Below are 15,684 nucleotides of genomic sequence, written 5' to 3' on the forward strand. Positions count from 1 at the left end.
GCTCAGACGTATTTATTGAATGGGACAATATGGGCTGTTTCACCTGCATGGAGCGGAGGGAGGGTTTGTTTTGGCTCGTGCTGCCAGGCTCACGGCGTCCAGTGCAAGCAGCACCGTGGTCCCTTGTGCTGCAGACCCAAGCTCTGAGCTGAAAATTGGCACCAGCACACAGGAACGACAGAGATTCTCACTGTTTGCTTGTTGGGGATGTGAAAATGAGTGAAAGAGTAGGAGAGATGGAGACAGATTGAGAGATGACAGGGAACAGGAGGTGAGGAAGGAGCTGTCATGCCGCTGGCTGGCTTGTAACCTCTCAAGCACTGCAGCCTTTGAGGTGAAGCTCTGCACCTCTCCCCTGCAGCCTGGATTTTGCGAGGCAGGCTCTGCCTGTTGTCACTGCTGTAAACGCAATACAGCTCCTTTAAAGAAAGCAGGACGGCTTTGTACACTCAGCCACAAGAGGCTGGACTGCCGTCGATACGGCTATATCTAATGTGAACATAAGCACAGTTTGGTCCCAGATGCTTTCTACCATAGACATATGAACTCTATATTCAGTCTGTCCAAACTTCCCGATGCCCTGATGTAACTGCTTATGAAAATGAAGTGTGTCTGGCACAGCTGGAGCTGGAGAGCTAAATTATCATCTGGCGCCTAACAGCAAAAATCCGGTGCCCCGAAAGCAGCCAGGTTTCTGCTCCGCTGTAAAACACAGAAAGGAGCCTGTGCTGCGCCTGCCTCCGGCTGCCCTCCCAGCTCCCACTGCTCGGTCTCACTATAAAAACCTCCCTAGACCCCAGCATGGATCATGCAATTTTGGCTTTGCCTGTAGTAATGTATTTCTGTAGATTAAGTCGTTTAAAAATAATGGTGACAAAGGGATATGCATTAAACAAGGAAAATCTTAATTGGCCTAACCAAACCATTTGCTAAAATTCTTTAGCAGAAGTAGCATTGTATGTATAATAGAAATAAGTGTATAATGTTTACTGTAACATAATAAAATGAGTATGGTGGAGTAATGAAAGCAATTAATCTTGTATTATACTGGCTAGTAAATCTAGAGTGTGCAGAGAGGAGATAATACCCTGTTTTAGCATCAAGTGTCCTTATGAGACATGAGTGAAGTGAGGCTGCAATGAACCAAGCATTCTTAATATATTTGTGAATTCTGAAAATGATGCATTAGGTGGTCTTAATGCTGCTGTCAAGGTCAAAGCAATATGAATGCAATCTTATCCAGTAGAATGAGGTCTCGCTAAGTGCATCTTATGGGATGACACACTGCACAGGTAATAAATTAATATGTAAATTGGGGTAGTTTTAGGAGATAGAAGGGCATATTTGAGGGGTGTGATCTGAGAGCTGTTCTCTCAAGATAAGGTCACCGACAACTGTCACGGTCCTCTTCCTTTCAAATCAACCTGTAACAGGAATTACCAGAGATTTTGCTCTGTTAGAATACTTTCTTGCTTCAGAGTACAGCGGGTACTGAACCAAGATCCTGTCTTCCCCTTCTTTATTGCTTTTATTTCAATGGACCTAATAATTTTCACATGACTATTGAGAGAAATTGGTATTTAACTGGAGCATGTTTTCTACCAGCCAACAATGGAATAGGTAAATTGAACCATACACCTATATTTAGGGATTTTCATGAATTCTCATTTCTTTAGTCAAAAAAAAATAATGTTGTAATAATAACAACAAAACCCCACCCTTCCTCCTAAGCAAGAAACCCAGCTTATCGCATCTCCTTTGTTCAGCTGCACAATGCGTTGTCCACAAACGGATGTGCAAACCAGCTGTGGTGATGAGATTTCAAGCTTTGCGCAATCAAAAAGCCCAAATCTCATTTGCAGGCTGTCAGTTACAAAGCCTGAATCTTTTCAAGGCTACCCATAGGTGCTAACAAGCGGAGGTGGACAAACTAGTCAGTCTTTTCCTGTGGAAAAGAAATCTGACATACCTGCCTATGAAGAGCAGCTTAAGGCACCATTCCCAGGGCAGGGAACCTATTTAGGACCTCCTCCTAAATAATTTAGTTTTGCTTTTGATTGTTTCAGTTTCTAGCTATGGTTAGAATCTAATAACAAAAAGGCAAGACAAAGGTGAAAATGAGAGATTAAAGAAGCTAAGAAAGCTTTCATTTTGATGTGAAATGGACTTTTTTCATCTGGTGGGAGGTCTCATCTCGGGCACTTCTCACATCATTGGGAAGGGATGAGTCCTGCACCACTGGGACAGATGCCTGAAAACATCTTTGTCTCTTCTGTGCCTTTTCCCAGAGCTTACGTGACTATTAGGAATAAATGCAGGGTCTTTTTAAGTGCAAGTTAGGACAGGTGAAACCTATACTTAATAGGTTATATATGCAGGTATAATTAATTCTACCTCTAATTAAGAGTTTTCTGACATTCTAGAGCATCACAACTTCTCTACAAAACAATGTTTTATTTTATCTGTACCTTTTTCCCCAACGCAACTAGCAAGGTAAGGAGAGGAAAATAACTGCACTCCTGAAAAATATCAAGGACTTTACATGGTAAAATTTTGCTTTGTTGCCTTATTTTGGGTTTTCTTTTTAGAATTTTCCTTGCAATCAAGAAATCTGACTGGAAACAAAGCCTGTTTTGTTATTCCTTTTGTGGGCAGAAGAGTTATGTTTATTTCTCAACATTTTACAGGCTAATTTATTTTTGGAGAAAGTTCAGGTTGTTTCTTTATATTATTCTATAAAAGAGTGCCAGTCTTTAATCTCCTCATTTTAAAGTCTAGCACTGTGCAGCTAATGCCATTGTTACCTTGGAGTAGGTTTCTCTGTTATTTCCCATTGCTGCAAAAGAGCATTATAGATATGAAATTGTGCTGGGCAGGGGCAGGGAAAGAAAAGCTGGCCAGGAATATAAATTACTTTTCCTTTCATTCATAGTGAGCTTGCAGTTATGCTGCCATAAAACTAGAGTAAAACCCCTCTTAGCAAAGGTTTTACACTATTGAATTAAGTGGAGTTGCTTTGTGTTCACAACCCTGAATTCAATGGAACCCAAATGGTGCTAACAAAAGCACTGAAAAGATACAAATAAAAAAAAAAAAAAAAGCAGAATCTGACCCCTCAGATATACCCCTCTGATGAGTTGAAGCCCTAAGTCATGGTTACGTGCAGCAAGCAAGGAGAGCACAGGCAGCAGCGTCCTCCTTGCTAGCAGCTGTTGCTTGGGGGCCTGTGATGGTGGGAAACCACTGCCCTGGACAAGGCCAGACCTCCTCTTCGGATACATGTAATGTGGTTTTCTAATCCTCGCTCTGATGTGTCAGTGGGGCTTTCCAGGAGTGTCCTCTTCTGGCGTTTTGGAGAGCTGCTCCTGGGTGGTGGCCCCCTGAGCGCGGCGAGGTTGAGGATTCCCACACTCGCTCTTTGACTTGGCAGAGGTGGAGCTCTCTGAGCAGATGCTCCTCTGACTCATGCAGGTGTAAATAGAGATTTCCTCCAAGGAAAGCTGCACGTTACACCTATCCGCTCTGCTGGAGCTGGTGGAGTCACTGCTGATTCATACTGGGGAAATTTGGCTCTGTGACCCCGACCACTGGACCACACAGTCCATTCCCTTCACCTCTCCATAATTCACGTACAGTAACAGACTTGTAAGGATGATATATGTTTTCAGCAGATGTTCCCTACGCCAGTTGGATGAATAAGCATCCAAAACATTGCGCGAAGTAACCAGGGCCAGCAGAGAAAACAGTCTTGTGGGCTCACGTCTCAGGGCATTGATCTTGTGCAGACAAGAAAGGCTTTTGCCCAGGGATCCTGAGGCATTATCCGCAAAATAGATGTGAACATGTACACAGTGGCAGGAGAGACATTTCAGTGAGTTCTGAGCTCTCTCTGTTCTGAAGTCCAGTAGCCCAAAGTGGGGAGGGGAGGGGGGGAGGCAGTGGTGTAAATCCCATCTAGATATTGCACATCTGCTTTAGAGGGGAAAAAAACTTATTTTTTTTTTTCTTTCAAAATAATTGTTATCCAAAATTTAAAGAGAAGTTTTCCAAATTTTTATTTTCACGTCATTTGACATATCCAGCAGGGAAAGGAACAGACATAAAGGCTGGATTGTGATGCCAAGTGTTGGTTAAATACAGGCCCCTCCTCAGGTTCTGGGACATGAAAGAGGCCATTCTGCCACAATCAATTCTTCTGAGACTCCTGGCCTGGATTTTGAAGACCTAAAGGAAAAACATAACGTTTTGGATGGTTACCAGGATCAAAGAAACTCCCAGCTGATAAGGTTCCTCTATAGCTACTATTAAACATGTAGCTGCTGCCCACGTAGTACTTTTAAAATCCATGAGAACAGCAAATTAATATGTAAAAATTTTATCTTTGTGTTTCATAGAAGTTTCCCATTGAGAGCTATCAATCAGCCCTCCAAACTGTATCCATATAAAACAGATGAAGTCGTCAGTGAATTTAATGGAATCTCTGCTCTTTTCTCCTACTGGGCTATATAAAACCCTGCTTAGATCATTTTTCTTGGAGTGTGGAAAGGAGAGGAAAGTGGTTGCTGTGTGTTTTTTTCCTGTTCTTAGTCTGTGCTTCTTGAGAAGAATGGTTTGGTAATTGCTGAATGTTTTCAGCTATTTTTCTTCTTTTTCTTGATTGGATTTTTTTTTTTTTAAGATTTCAATCAGCTCTATAGTGCAACAGCCACATTGAGAAACTATGACAGGAATTTCCCTTGTACATTTTAAAGATCTCTTTATCAAAACTTGTTAATTATTATACATTCCACTTACAGTGATAAAACTCCATGTGATAATTGTGGTGTGCTTTTTTTATTTTAACCCAAGATTTGATTCAATGAAGTATTTTATTTTTGTTTCTGTATCTCTTGTCCAACTGAGATGTGAATCTAAGCTGAACTGCCTACTTTTCCTGCCTCGAAATGAAGTCTATGCAGGACCTGTCCCAAGGTTCTTCACCAAATTATATTTTCTTCCATCTTCAGTTTTCTATTTTAGGTGAACACAGTAAAATGTCATGCATAAAGCTAATGACATGGTGACTGAATCCTCAAGAGCAGTCCCACAGAATTATTGACTGCTGAAAACCTTGCATATCAGAGTAATTATTTTTTAATAAACCAGATCAAAAATTGCTCAGCTGCTGGGTTAGATAACTTCACCAGAATTAATAGTTTTGCAGGCAGCAAAGCGTCTTTGTCCTCTGAAATGAGTGCCAGGAGGGTCTTCCTGTTGACTTGAAACCCATCAGCAGAGTCAGCACCCTCTGCACCAGGGAGAGTGGTACCATTTCACTAAAACTGTGTTTTCTTGCAGGATTTTGCAGAAGGACTTTACCAAGAGTTGCATGATGACAGATGGGTGGTGAGGATCTGCCTCCATTGCAAGGAGGGCTCTTTGTGCTAACTGCAGAGCTCCAACCGCTCTATTCAAAACTAATTCAAAATCCCATTCAAAGACCTCATTAACTCAGTGGGAGCCTGGTCCAACCGAGAATTTTAAGCTTAGGTCCTTAATAAGGACAGTCACAAGGGGACAGAGACAGCAGGATATATTCCATTTGTTTCTAACCAGGATGAAATTAATCTCTATGCAGAAAATCAGCTTAAGGATTCTACCCTACTTAAATTCCTGCAAGGCCTCTGTAGTTCACTTGAGTAATCATTGATTGGATTCTTAAGAGATACAGAGAAGCTCTAGCTAATTAGAGTACATCTGTGAATAACTGCATTTTTGGTCCTTAGGCAGTTCTGAATTTTGGAGAAAAAGGGGAAGAAGACTCAAACAGAAATGAAAGTATCCAAAAGTGTGGTGGCTTGCATAATAAGACTCTCAAAATCTGATCAAGTGAAACATTTTGGTTTGGTTGCAACATATTTTTTTCCATAAATAACACTGAAACATATTTTGAGGTCAAATGTTTTTTCAACCTGAGAAGGTGAAATTTTTTATTTTGAAAATGGCAAAAACAAAATGTTCCCATTTTTTTATATTATAATTTGGGGGTGGAGGTTTTTTGGAAAAAGTTCTGCTAAGTTGCAATACATTTGTGTAGGGTACAAGCTGATCCTCATCTGAGTTTTGGGCTAGAAAAGTTTGGCTTGGGCTTTCCGTGCCCCTTTTCCTATGCTACTGCTGGCGGTGAAGCGCTTGCACAAGAGGGGCTGTCCGTATGGGGGCTGGTATAGTGGCCATGTAAGGGGAAATGGATTGTTCTCATTTTGGCAGAAAGGATGACTGTTTTGAAATCTATGCACACAAACTGCAGCAATATCTTAAGATCAATGGTACTGGGGACAGTCACAAGAAAAGACTATTTGCAACCCTGCAAGATTGATGCTTCCTTTCAGGAGTGGGTGCAAAACGCAAGGTTTCTCTCTGCCACAGGAAAAAATGCTCCCGGCCTGATCCAAAGGCGCCTGAGCCACGGATCTGATCGGTGTTACCACAGTGACATCAAGAGGCCACCGCAGGGGACACAGCTGCTCTGCAGAGCTCACAGGGGGGCTCCAGGGGAGACCAGGGGCTTGCTCAGGGCCCTCTCTGGTGCCAGGGCCCAGCCATTTCCCAAAGCCTGGCTCCCCGTCTTGAGCTTTCCAGCACATGCTGCAACTGAGGCAGGCTTTCAGGGCCGAAAGCCTGCAGAGCTAAATAATTATTAAGGTCACCCAGAAGCTTTAATGTAATGCCCCCCTCCCCAAGCAGGGCGGTTCAAGGCCTAATGCTGCCTGAGGGCAGCCTGCCAGGCCCGCTGTGGCCTGGGATGAGCCGGGCCTCCGAAACACCTTCACACAGGGCTTCCTGAGAAAAACAGGAAGTTGTTGCTGCAGGGAACCGCACAGTAGCCACCAAATCCTTCTTTTTATTTCCTTGAAGATGAGTGTTGATAGCACTGACACCAACCTGCCAGGCCCTTCTCTGCCCAGCTCCCTGCCTAACCCACCCCACACCTCGCTCCCCGTCTTCCCATCTCCTGCAGCTCTTTGCACAGAGGACGCTGCCCGCACTATGCAGACACCCTCTTTAGTTGTAGCGCTGCTAAATCTCTTAGCACTACAGCATAACTTGAACAATATAATTAGTATTATAATTAGGACAATTACTTTCCATATGTAGCAGTCTAAAGTGCTTAGAAATTAATCAATTAAAAGCCAAAGCGAAATGAGACCTGTTCATCCCCTTGTTGTTGAACCAGTGGTGTGATCGTGCTCCCAGGAGACTGGCTTCATGCACCCGGGTTTTGGGGGTATGCAGGGCTGAGCATGGCTGCGCTATTCCATACGTACCCCCTGTGAAGCACGGTGGCCTCTGCCCTGGGATGTGGGAGAGGGTCCTGCTGGCCCCTGCCTGGTACCAACCAAGTCCATGTGGCTCCTCCGCCACAGGACAGCTGAGCATTTTGGCAGGACAGCTTCCTTCTGCTCACAGAAAGGTGCTCCAGGGGGACCAGATTGGGTTGAACTCTTGGTATGTAGGTGTCAGAGATAATCCCGTGCCTGAACTCTCCATGTGCTTGTGGGGAGGAAAAATTGCTGTTTTCCTGCCAAGCACATGCTTGGTCTTATGGCTAAACAACAGAAACAATGCCAAAGGCTGAGGATGCCACAGTTATTCCCTGTGAGATTTCTTATTCAAGAGGTAATTTAATTTTAATCATCATGTTTATCCAAAAATATGATCTAAGGAGTCAGAATTGGTTAGTCTCTTGAAGAGATGACATCCCCAAACAGATCTGGGATCTGCAACACACTGGCAACAGCTGCATGCACCTGCTGCCCACCCTGCTTTTTGCAGGGCAGTTTTGGGGACAGGCCATCTATCTGGAGGACAACAGCAGCTCAGCACCTGAGTCCCAGCAGCACACCACTCCTGGTCAGGGCTGTCCCCTCTCTCCTGCTGACAGCCTTGGTAACCTCCTCTGCTACCAGCAGGCACAGTTCCCTCCACAGCCTTTCTGCTGACTTTCAGTGGGAATTAGTCAGATATATGCAACCATCCTTTGTGCTGGAAGTGCAACCAGGTAAATTTTATTGAGATGCTAGTCTTTAACGCAGCAAGGGTTTCTTTCTAACCAGGCCAACGGCAGCCTTTATGGTCCCCATTTCCCTTCTTCTCTACAACTCCTTGCTCAGTGTGACCAGCTGCTAAAAGCTCTCTCTTTTCCTGGGCTCAGTTGGGACTTCACTTGACATTCACAGCTCTGAAAAGGCTTAACTCTACAGTGCAAATTGACTGTTTTCCTACATTTCTCAGCTATTGTTCTTGGCCATGGCTGTTTTGTTAAAAACATATATCAGTGTTTCTCTATCTGCTGCAAGGGAATTTGGGTAAAAAGCCTGAGAGTGGGTGAAGGAGCAGAAGCAGCCTCCATGCAGGATCCTAGGTATGTGTAAATATTTGAAAGGTCATTCAGTTATTCATACAGTATGTTCTGCCAGCTTTGTGCAGAAAACACTCACCTTTTTTGGTGTCTCCTAATAAATCTTTTGGGGTTTGCAAATGTCGCAGCAGGCAGATTTGTTCCCTTTTGCAGCTAAATAATCCATTGTTTGCTTGTTTGTTTGTTTCCTGAACAAATCAGGCCCAGGGACAAAAATATCATTCATAGGAGGTAATTGCAGATGCTTACGGTGAGCAGCAAGGGCAGGTTATGAACAAACCTGGGGATGGAAAATGCAAAAAGGATGAGATTTTTATATGGTGACTTAAGTTCTTGAAATATGTTGTTTTTCTGTTGTGGCAAGGAGCAAGCCACTACTTGGGCAAACCTCCTGCAGTTTGCAATGGGCAGGGTCCAGGACTGAACTGTGGAACAGGATTCTCCTTTGCCCTCAAATAAGGTGAGTTTGGCTCTGGATGTGAACTGCTCTTGTGGAGTGTGCCTGTCTCATGGCCAGACCCAATCCTGGATTGGTCTCTGTGCTGGAAGAGGACAAGCACTCAGCAGCACTCGCAGTCCTCTGGAGTCCGATGGATGCTCACACATCCATGTGCCGATGCCGCACGAGTCTGGGACATTTTGTTCCAGAACTTTGACACATTTCAAAGTCCTCCTGTACCCCTGCTAGCCTTTCCATTTTGGAGTCTTCCTCAGTCATCGTTTCCACCATGTCATGGAGAAAGCTCCAGCTGCCATTGCAGAAGGAATTCCTCTTTGCTAACAAGCCCGTTATATCTTATATCCTATATCTTATATTGGACAGCCAAAATGGGGTTTAGCTCCAGATTAAGGAGCAGCATTTTGGTTGTTAACTGGAGATACCTCTGCGTGCTGGGTGGGTGTCTGCTCTAAGGTGACCTAAATAGCTCCCACTGTCAGGCCAGATCTTCACCAAATGTGTTGGGAATTTAGACATCTGGCACACATGGAAACATCTAAGCTTAAGTGTCATAATCTGGAATTGAATCCCATATTTAATTTTATAAGGCTAGGTCAAGGTGGGAGGGAGCTCTCCTTTAATCAATCATATAAACACCCTGGGGGTGTTTAAGGGAAGGTTGGATGTGGTACTTACGGACATGGTTTAGTGGGTGATAGTGGTGGTAGGGAGATGGTTGGACCAGATATCTTGGAGGGCTTTTCCAACCTTTATGATTCTATGATTGCACATGAAGAACAATTGAACAAAAATATTGGCACATCAATTTATCCTCATTGACTGATTTAGATGAAACTGCTGCCTTATTTAAAGCCAAAGGATGGCATTTTTCTTGTGTAGCTTTGTAAGTAAAAGCTAACACAGCAGCTTCCCCTATCCAGCTGAATCAAAACAATAGTCTTTTACCTCTGTGAGCACTTAAATATACTCCAAGATGATTATTTTTTATGTCTGAATAAAGCAGAAGGCATGTAAAGTAATGTATAAAATATGGTAAGGTATATCTAGAGGGAGGCTGTACAGACATCTAGCATAGCAAAACTGATATAAAATATAATGAAAGAATAAAGCAGGTAACAGGGCAGATATAAATCCTGGTGCAATGAATAAAGCATGTCACATAATGGCGATAAAAAGTAGCAAATGGCAAAACACGCATCAGCATAGACATAAAGCATAATGAACTGATGGATGAAAGTCACTTTAATGGATAGATCACTCTTGTCACCCTGAATAAGCAAAGTGATCATTTTGTCTTCCGAGCCCTCAGAGAGCTTTTGGCTACACAGGACTATTGGGAGGGGGTTCCAGTTTTCATATTCAGAAATTAATAATACCTGACACTTGCAAATACCTTTCGCTGGATATTATCATCAGGTCTAGAAATCTGTCAGGATGAAAACCTTCGCTGCTGGGCTTAGTAAGGGGAGCTGGGGGGAGGCAGGTCAGCATGACACACTGAGCCAGGCTGGAGCGTGCCGAAACCCAGCAATGCTGCTGCTGCGATGAGCCCATCCATGGCCGCATACCCAGTGCCTGCACAAAGATCTGTTCCCCAAATATCCCTGATGAAACACAGTCTGCTCAGTAAGACGTAGGCAGAAAAGCACAGATGGACTGCCGTTCTCACTGCTTTTCACCTTTGTTCAAAGCATATTTGAAAGCATTTTTTAAATCATGCTGATGTATTTCACATGTTGTATTGTGACTCTCTCTGAACACAAGGTTTCACCTTTTTTCCCACTAAAGCACTGCTGGGGGACAGGAGGCTTTGCAGAGGGAATGGAGGAACCCAACTGCCTGCCCCTGTGGGAGCACAGCTGCAGTGGGGTTCTGCTGGATGGACTCAGGCAGAGATGTCACTAAAGCCCAGGCTGGCAAAGCTCACTGAAAGGGGAACATTTTAAGCTGTGAGCACCCTCCACCTTGATCCAAGGTAGGATCCCATGACACAGAGCTCTGCTTTTAGCTCACAAGCAGCTGCAAACCTGACCTGTGGAGAAAGCCTGACATGCTTCCCTGGCCCCCCAGAGCATTTACCTGCAATGTGACAGCCAACAGCAGCCTCTCAGTGACTGCACAGCTTCTCGCTTCTCTTGCATCCTTTGCAAGCTGCATTTTCACAAACCTTCTTTTGCAAACAGACCTGAAAGGAAAGTGCATTTACTTTAATTAGGAGACTCAACAAGCAGAAGCCATTTGTCAGCCACTTAACCAAACTCTCCCTTTTTCCTGGCAGCAGCAGCAGCCTCAGCCCAACTGGTTTGCAACAGGAATTTGCGGTAGCAGACCTAATGCCAGCCTCTGCCGGAGATTTATTGCTCTGCTGGCATGCAGCACCTCTCTCATTAAGGCTCTCACATTGTTGTTTGGCTGCTTCTAAAGTGCAAATACATTAAGCGATGCTTTGGAGCAAGTCAATTAGGAAGGACAGAAGCAACATTTCGCATTGGCTGGGGCCAGGCCCAGGACTAACCAGGATCAGGGCTGCATGGAAGTTGGGAGACTCTTACAGGAGGGTGTTAGGGGTTTTGCACATCGGAAGCTGATGTGCAAGCCAGCTCTGTTGTAGGCTTGTTGTTTCGCAGGGAAAAGTTTCTTAATATCTTTGTACTTTGTTTCCTCATCTAGACTGAAAGCTTTATCTTTCTAACCTGACCTTCCCCTTGCAGGGTTGTCACGTCTTCAGTAATTGTCCTTACACAGAGCGGTGCATGCCTGAACCTGGGTGCGAATGGGGCATAAAGATTTAGACAGGGAAAGTGCAGCCGTGCTGATACCCTTCTGAGTAACGTGGGCAATTTGGCGGCTCCAGTTTATTCACAGTGACTGTCCTACGGTCCTGTTCGGCGCTGCTAGGTTAATAGTTGGATTTGATAGTTTTAGAGGTCTTTTGCAACCTAAATGATTCTGCTCTCAGTGAGAAGCACCACAGCCCAACCTGGTTAGGTCTTCACCACTGCGGGAGCAAAATAGCCCAGCACATGGCTTGGGTTCAGCTTCTCCCTGTGCTCTGTCTGAAGGAGATGTCTTGATGGAAGATGCTTTCTGTTTGCAGCAGGCTGTGAATCAAGCTGGAGACCCTGTGCTGAAGCACTGAGACCCCTCAAATGAGAGATCTTGCCTGGGATTGCTTCCAGGAAGGAGCCAGGGCCAAGGCTCCAAGAAGCACATAACACATGTCCGTAACTCTATGGAAAAACTAGGGCTGTGTTCCTCAGAGCAGACTGACTTCCTACAACGCTGATCTTTCAGCAGCAGTCTGGGTGTCTGAAGGACCTGGTATGCAGACCACTGAAAGGGGCCACTCAGGATAATGCTGGAGGCCAAGTATGCAGTGGCATTTAGGCAGTGCAGGACTATTTGAAGCCAATAGTCCAGCCTGGGCCACACTTTCTATTTGTTTTTACATGTTGTGCGCTAAGTTTGGGTATGGTACGCTCAAACGCACAAGCAAGCCTCTGTCTGCCTCTAAAAGGATGGGGGAATTGCAAAGGGAAAGTACACTTTTCAAGGAAAGTCAGGTTCAAATTATGAACTGGCTTTTCATATTAGCAGGAAATACTTGATCCTCCTGCACCTTCATTCAGCTGGGCCCACAAGCTGGCTTTGAGGGGAGGCAACCCCCAAAGAAAATACACTTCATGTGGAGAAGGAAAAGCAAAGCCTGTTTTTGCAACTGATTTGTAAATGAAAGATGTTTAAACAGGCCAATTTTTAAAGCCAAATATTATTTTTAACTGTATCCCCCCAGAGATGCCCCAGACATTATTGTGGTTTGACGTAGCACTAGGTACCCCAGGGGTTCTGATAGATGCAGGGCTTGAAGCTTGTGGTGCCTTCAGTCCTCTTCTAAGACTTTGTGCTTTCCCTGAGCATGAAAAGATTTCATTTTCATGCTCTACAGTTGGTCCTCCAGTGAATGCTGGCAGCTGGATTTTTCTTTTTTTGTCCAGTAGTTAGACAAATTATAGCATCTATTCTGAAATGCACTAAAACAGCCTCATTTTTAGCCCAAAGATCACCCACCAGAACGGAGACAAACAGAATGGTGTCAGAATATTACCAGTTATATGTCACAAGTGGCTTGGTTCAACAGGGACCCCAAAGTGGCAGGATTTAGCCAAAACCTGGTCTGAGGCACACTAAACATGCAGTCACTGTTCACTGTATATCTCCCATTCCTTCCTCTTTTCACCTGACAGTTTCCTGGAGGCTAGGAAGCAGGAGCTCTGAAACACTGGAGTCTATATTCATAACGCTGCTTGGAATTAAAGCAACAAGAAAACTGTATGTCTTTGTAACATTGCCCCAGTGTGTCTGGAGGGGAAAAAAAAGCTCCTGGCAGAGATAATGTTCCAGCAACCTGTCTCTCCCCACCTCCAGAGCTGAAGTTTCTACCCTCACAGAGCTGCTTTGCTCTGCCAGGTGATGTTGATGAGGAATGCGGATGTTGTGCTCCATTAAGGGCTCATTTTGCTAATATAAACTGCATCCCTAGTAGGGAGCTTTCTTGCTGTGTTTCAAGTAGTGTTGTAGGTGTCTGCTGCCTCAGCGCTGAACGTCTCCGGAGGCCTGGAGGGATGGCGGTCGCTTGGCGTTGTGCTCAGTGCAAGCTCTGCCCATGGAGACACATCTGGGACAGAGCTGTCTCTCATGGACAGAGACAATTTTTAGGCTTGGGGACTAATATTAGGCTTTTGCACTCCTTCCGCTGCAGTAGTGACCTCAGGAAGGCAAAGTTTTTGCGGAGCCATAAATATCACAGAGGTTTTGGTCAGGGTGAGGGCTCAGGGGCAGGGGCAGACAGTGAGGCGACGTCCTGCTCGGAGCTGTAACCCCAGGACAGGACAGGGGGAGGTGTCAGAAATGTCTCCTGTCCTTGGCGATGTTCAGTGCAGAGCTGGACTGGAGAGCAAGGGCCCTGACCCCTGGACAAGCCCTCCTCTCACTTCAAAGCATGGAAATTAAAACAGCAGGCAAGACTGCAGGCACGTTCGGTTTCTCAAGGCTAGTAAACATTCACCAACAGCACTGAGATCACAGGACGTTTCCAGAAGATGTGGCTGCTCTTCTGTTTTGTTTATTAAAACAAACAAACAAAAACCTACAGCAACTGCACTTGAAGCAAATGCAGACAAACCCCTTCAGTGATTAAAGATCCCATCTTGGGGGCTTCAGCCCAAACCCTTCAGCGCAATGATAATGCATGATAAAATCTTTACTTCTGTCAATAAGCAAAAGCTATCTTGAAGGAGCGTTTCCCAGCTGCTGCCATGGGTTTGCGTTTGCATACGAAGGCAGGAAGACACAGGAGGTCTCTTGTAGCGAGACACCCATAGCTATACTCTGTAGAAGTTACTTATTTCCCATCCTGGAAGAAAAAGAGGCAGAATCTGTAAAAGCTCATACCAGGAAGTAATGAGACCAAACATATTTCAAATTTACTGTGTGTAAAAAAATGTATCTTTGAAATTCGGAGGTAGGCAGGTTTGGAGTGGATTGCAGAAATATAGCTTACAGCGATGGCATCTTTTGCCAACACTGTAATTTCAGTCTATAAATTTCATGTTTTCCTTGCAAAGAGTTCTCTCCTTGTAAATTGAGCAGCCTGGGAATCTGCAAGCACTGGTTACCTTCCCAGCTCCCTTCTGGCCAGCGGCGTGGCCACAAACTGGGGCGTTTCTGCACTCTCACCTCCCCACCTGTAGATAAGGGGTAGTGATGCCTGCCCACCTCTGCAGAGGCTGCTGAGACCAGACAAGTCTTCCAGACAAGAGGGATCTTACAGTACCCTTTGCAGGTGCTATGGTGTGTATGTGACATTTATGGAGGTGAACAGGGATGAGAAGTGAATGAGCCAAGTGTTGGATGTTGTTTCCCTTGCCAGGGTCTCCAGCATGGCATGGAGAACCCATGGCTGTAGGCACACCTACAAGGGAAGATCCCTGCACGAGGCCCTGCTCAATCTGTGCTCTCCTGACTCAAAAAAGCAAGGCTATGGCCCACGTGCGGGCAGTTCACCTGCTGGGGAGCCAGAAATGCAGCATATGTGGGAGTGTAATTGCAATAGGCTCCATCCTACCTTTGTGACAGGTTTCCATGGCTGTCTGCAGCCCTCCCAAGGGCCCCTGACCCACCAGCCTCCCATCGGGCAGGGCTGTGCTGCTGCCCCATGGTGAAAGGGCAATGGGGAGACTTGGAGGCTTTGAGCATTTCTGTCGAAGCAGTGGGATAGCAGAGAGCACAAGTTATCCATGGCTGGGTGAGGCTCTGGCTCTCAGCCGGTCCCAGGGAGACCTCAAGGCTGCCTTTGGTTTCCTGATGGCCACGGGGCAGGATTTGTGCTACTGTCATAGGTCTTTTGAAGAACATGTGTCCATCTTCTTCCCCACCTCATTATTATAATAACCAAACAGAAAAAAAATAGTAAAAAACAAATAGAGTCCTTTCCATTTTCTTCCCCCAGCTGCACTTAGCTGTCATTTGCAAGCTGTTTTCCAAAAATGCAAGTCTGAGAAACACAGAGAAAAAAAAAAAAAAAAAAAGGCATGTGACTCCAAAACCTGGGACTTCAGTAATAAACTGTCAAGTTTGGTAAAAGTCCAAAGAAAACCATGGGAATATGCAACGGGGCCCAGCTGCACTGCCCCTGCCCTGCCCTGGCGTGTCATTGTGCTGCAGAGATCCCTGGCTCTGGAGGGGGAGCTGGACATAAAAGTTTTTATGGCTCGGATGATTTAAGTTATAAGTTTAGCTTGTCTCAGCAGCAGCGTCTCCAGGG

At 45.1% G+C, this 15,684-nt stretch overlaps 1 long non-coding RNA gene across 1 annotated transcript; it reads right to left on the reverse strand.

The window, feature by feature from the left end:
* Nucleotides 1–3,106: 3,106 nt before the first annotated feature.
* On the reverse strand, nucleotides 3,107–11,047 carry LOC310886233. Its single transcript, XR_014575251.1, has 3 exons — nucleotides 10,941–11,047; nucleotides 8,481–8,681; nucleotides 3,107–4,224 (listed from the first exon to the last, which is right to left on the reverse strand). It is a non-coding gene; the product is annotated as an uncharacterized lncRNA (long non-coding RNA).
* Between the last annotated feature and the right edge of the window lie 4,637 nt (nucleotides 11,048–15,684).

Source organism: Anser anser (assembly GCF_964211835.1).
Source record: "Anser anser genome assembly, chromosome: 24".
Lineage (NCBI taxonomy): Eukaryota > Metazoa > Chordata > Aves > Anseriformes > Anatidae > Anser > Anser anser.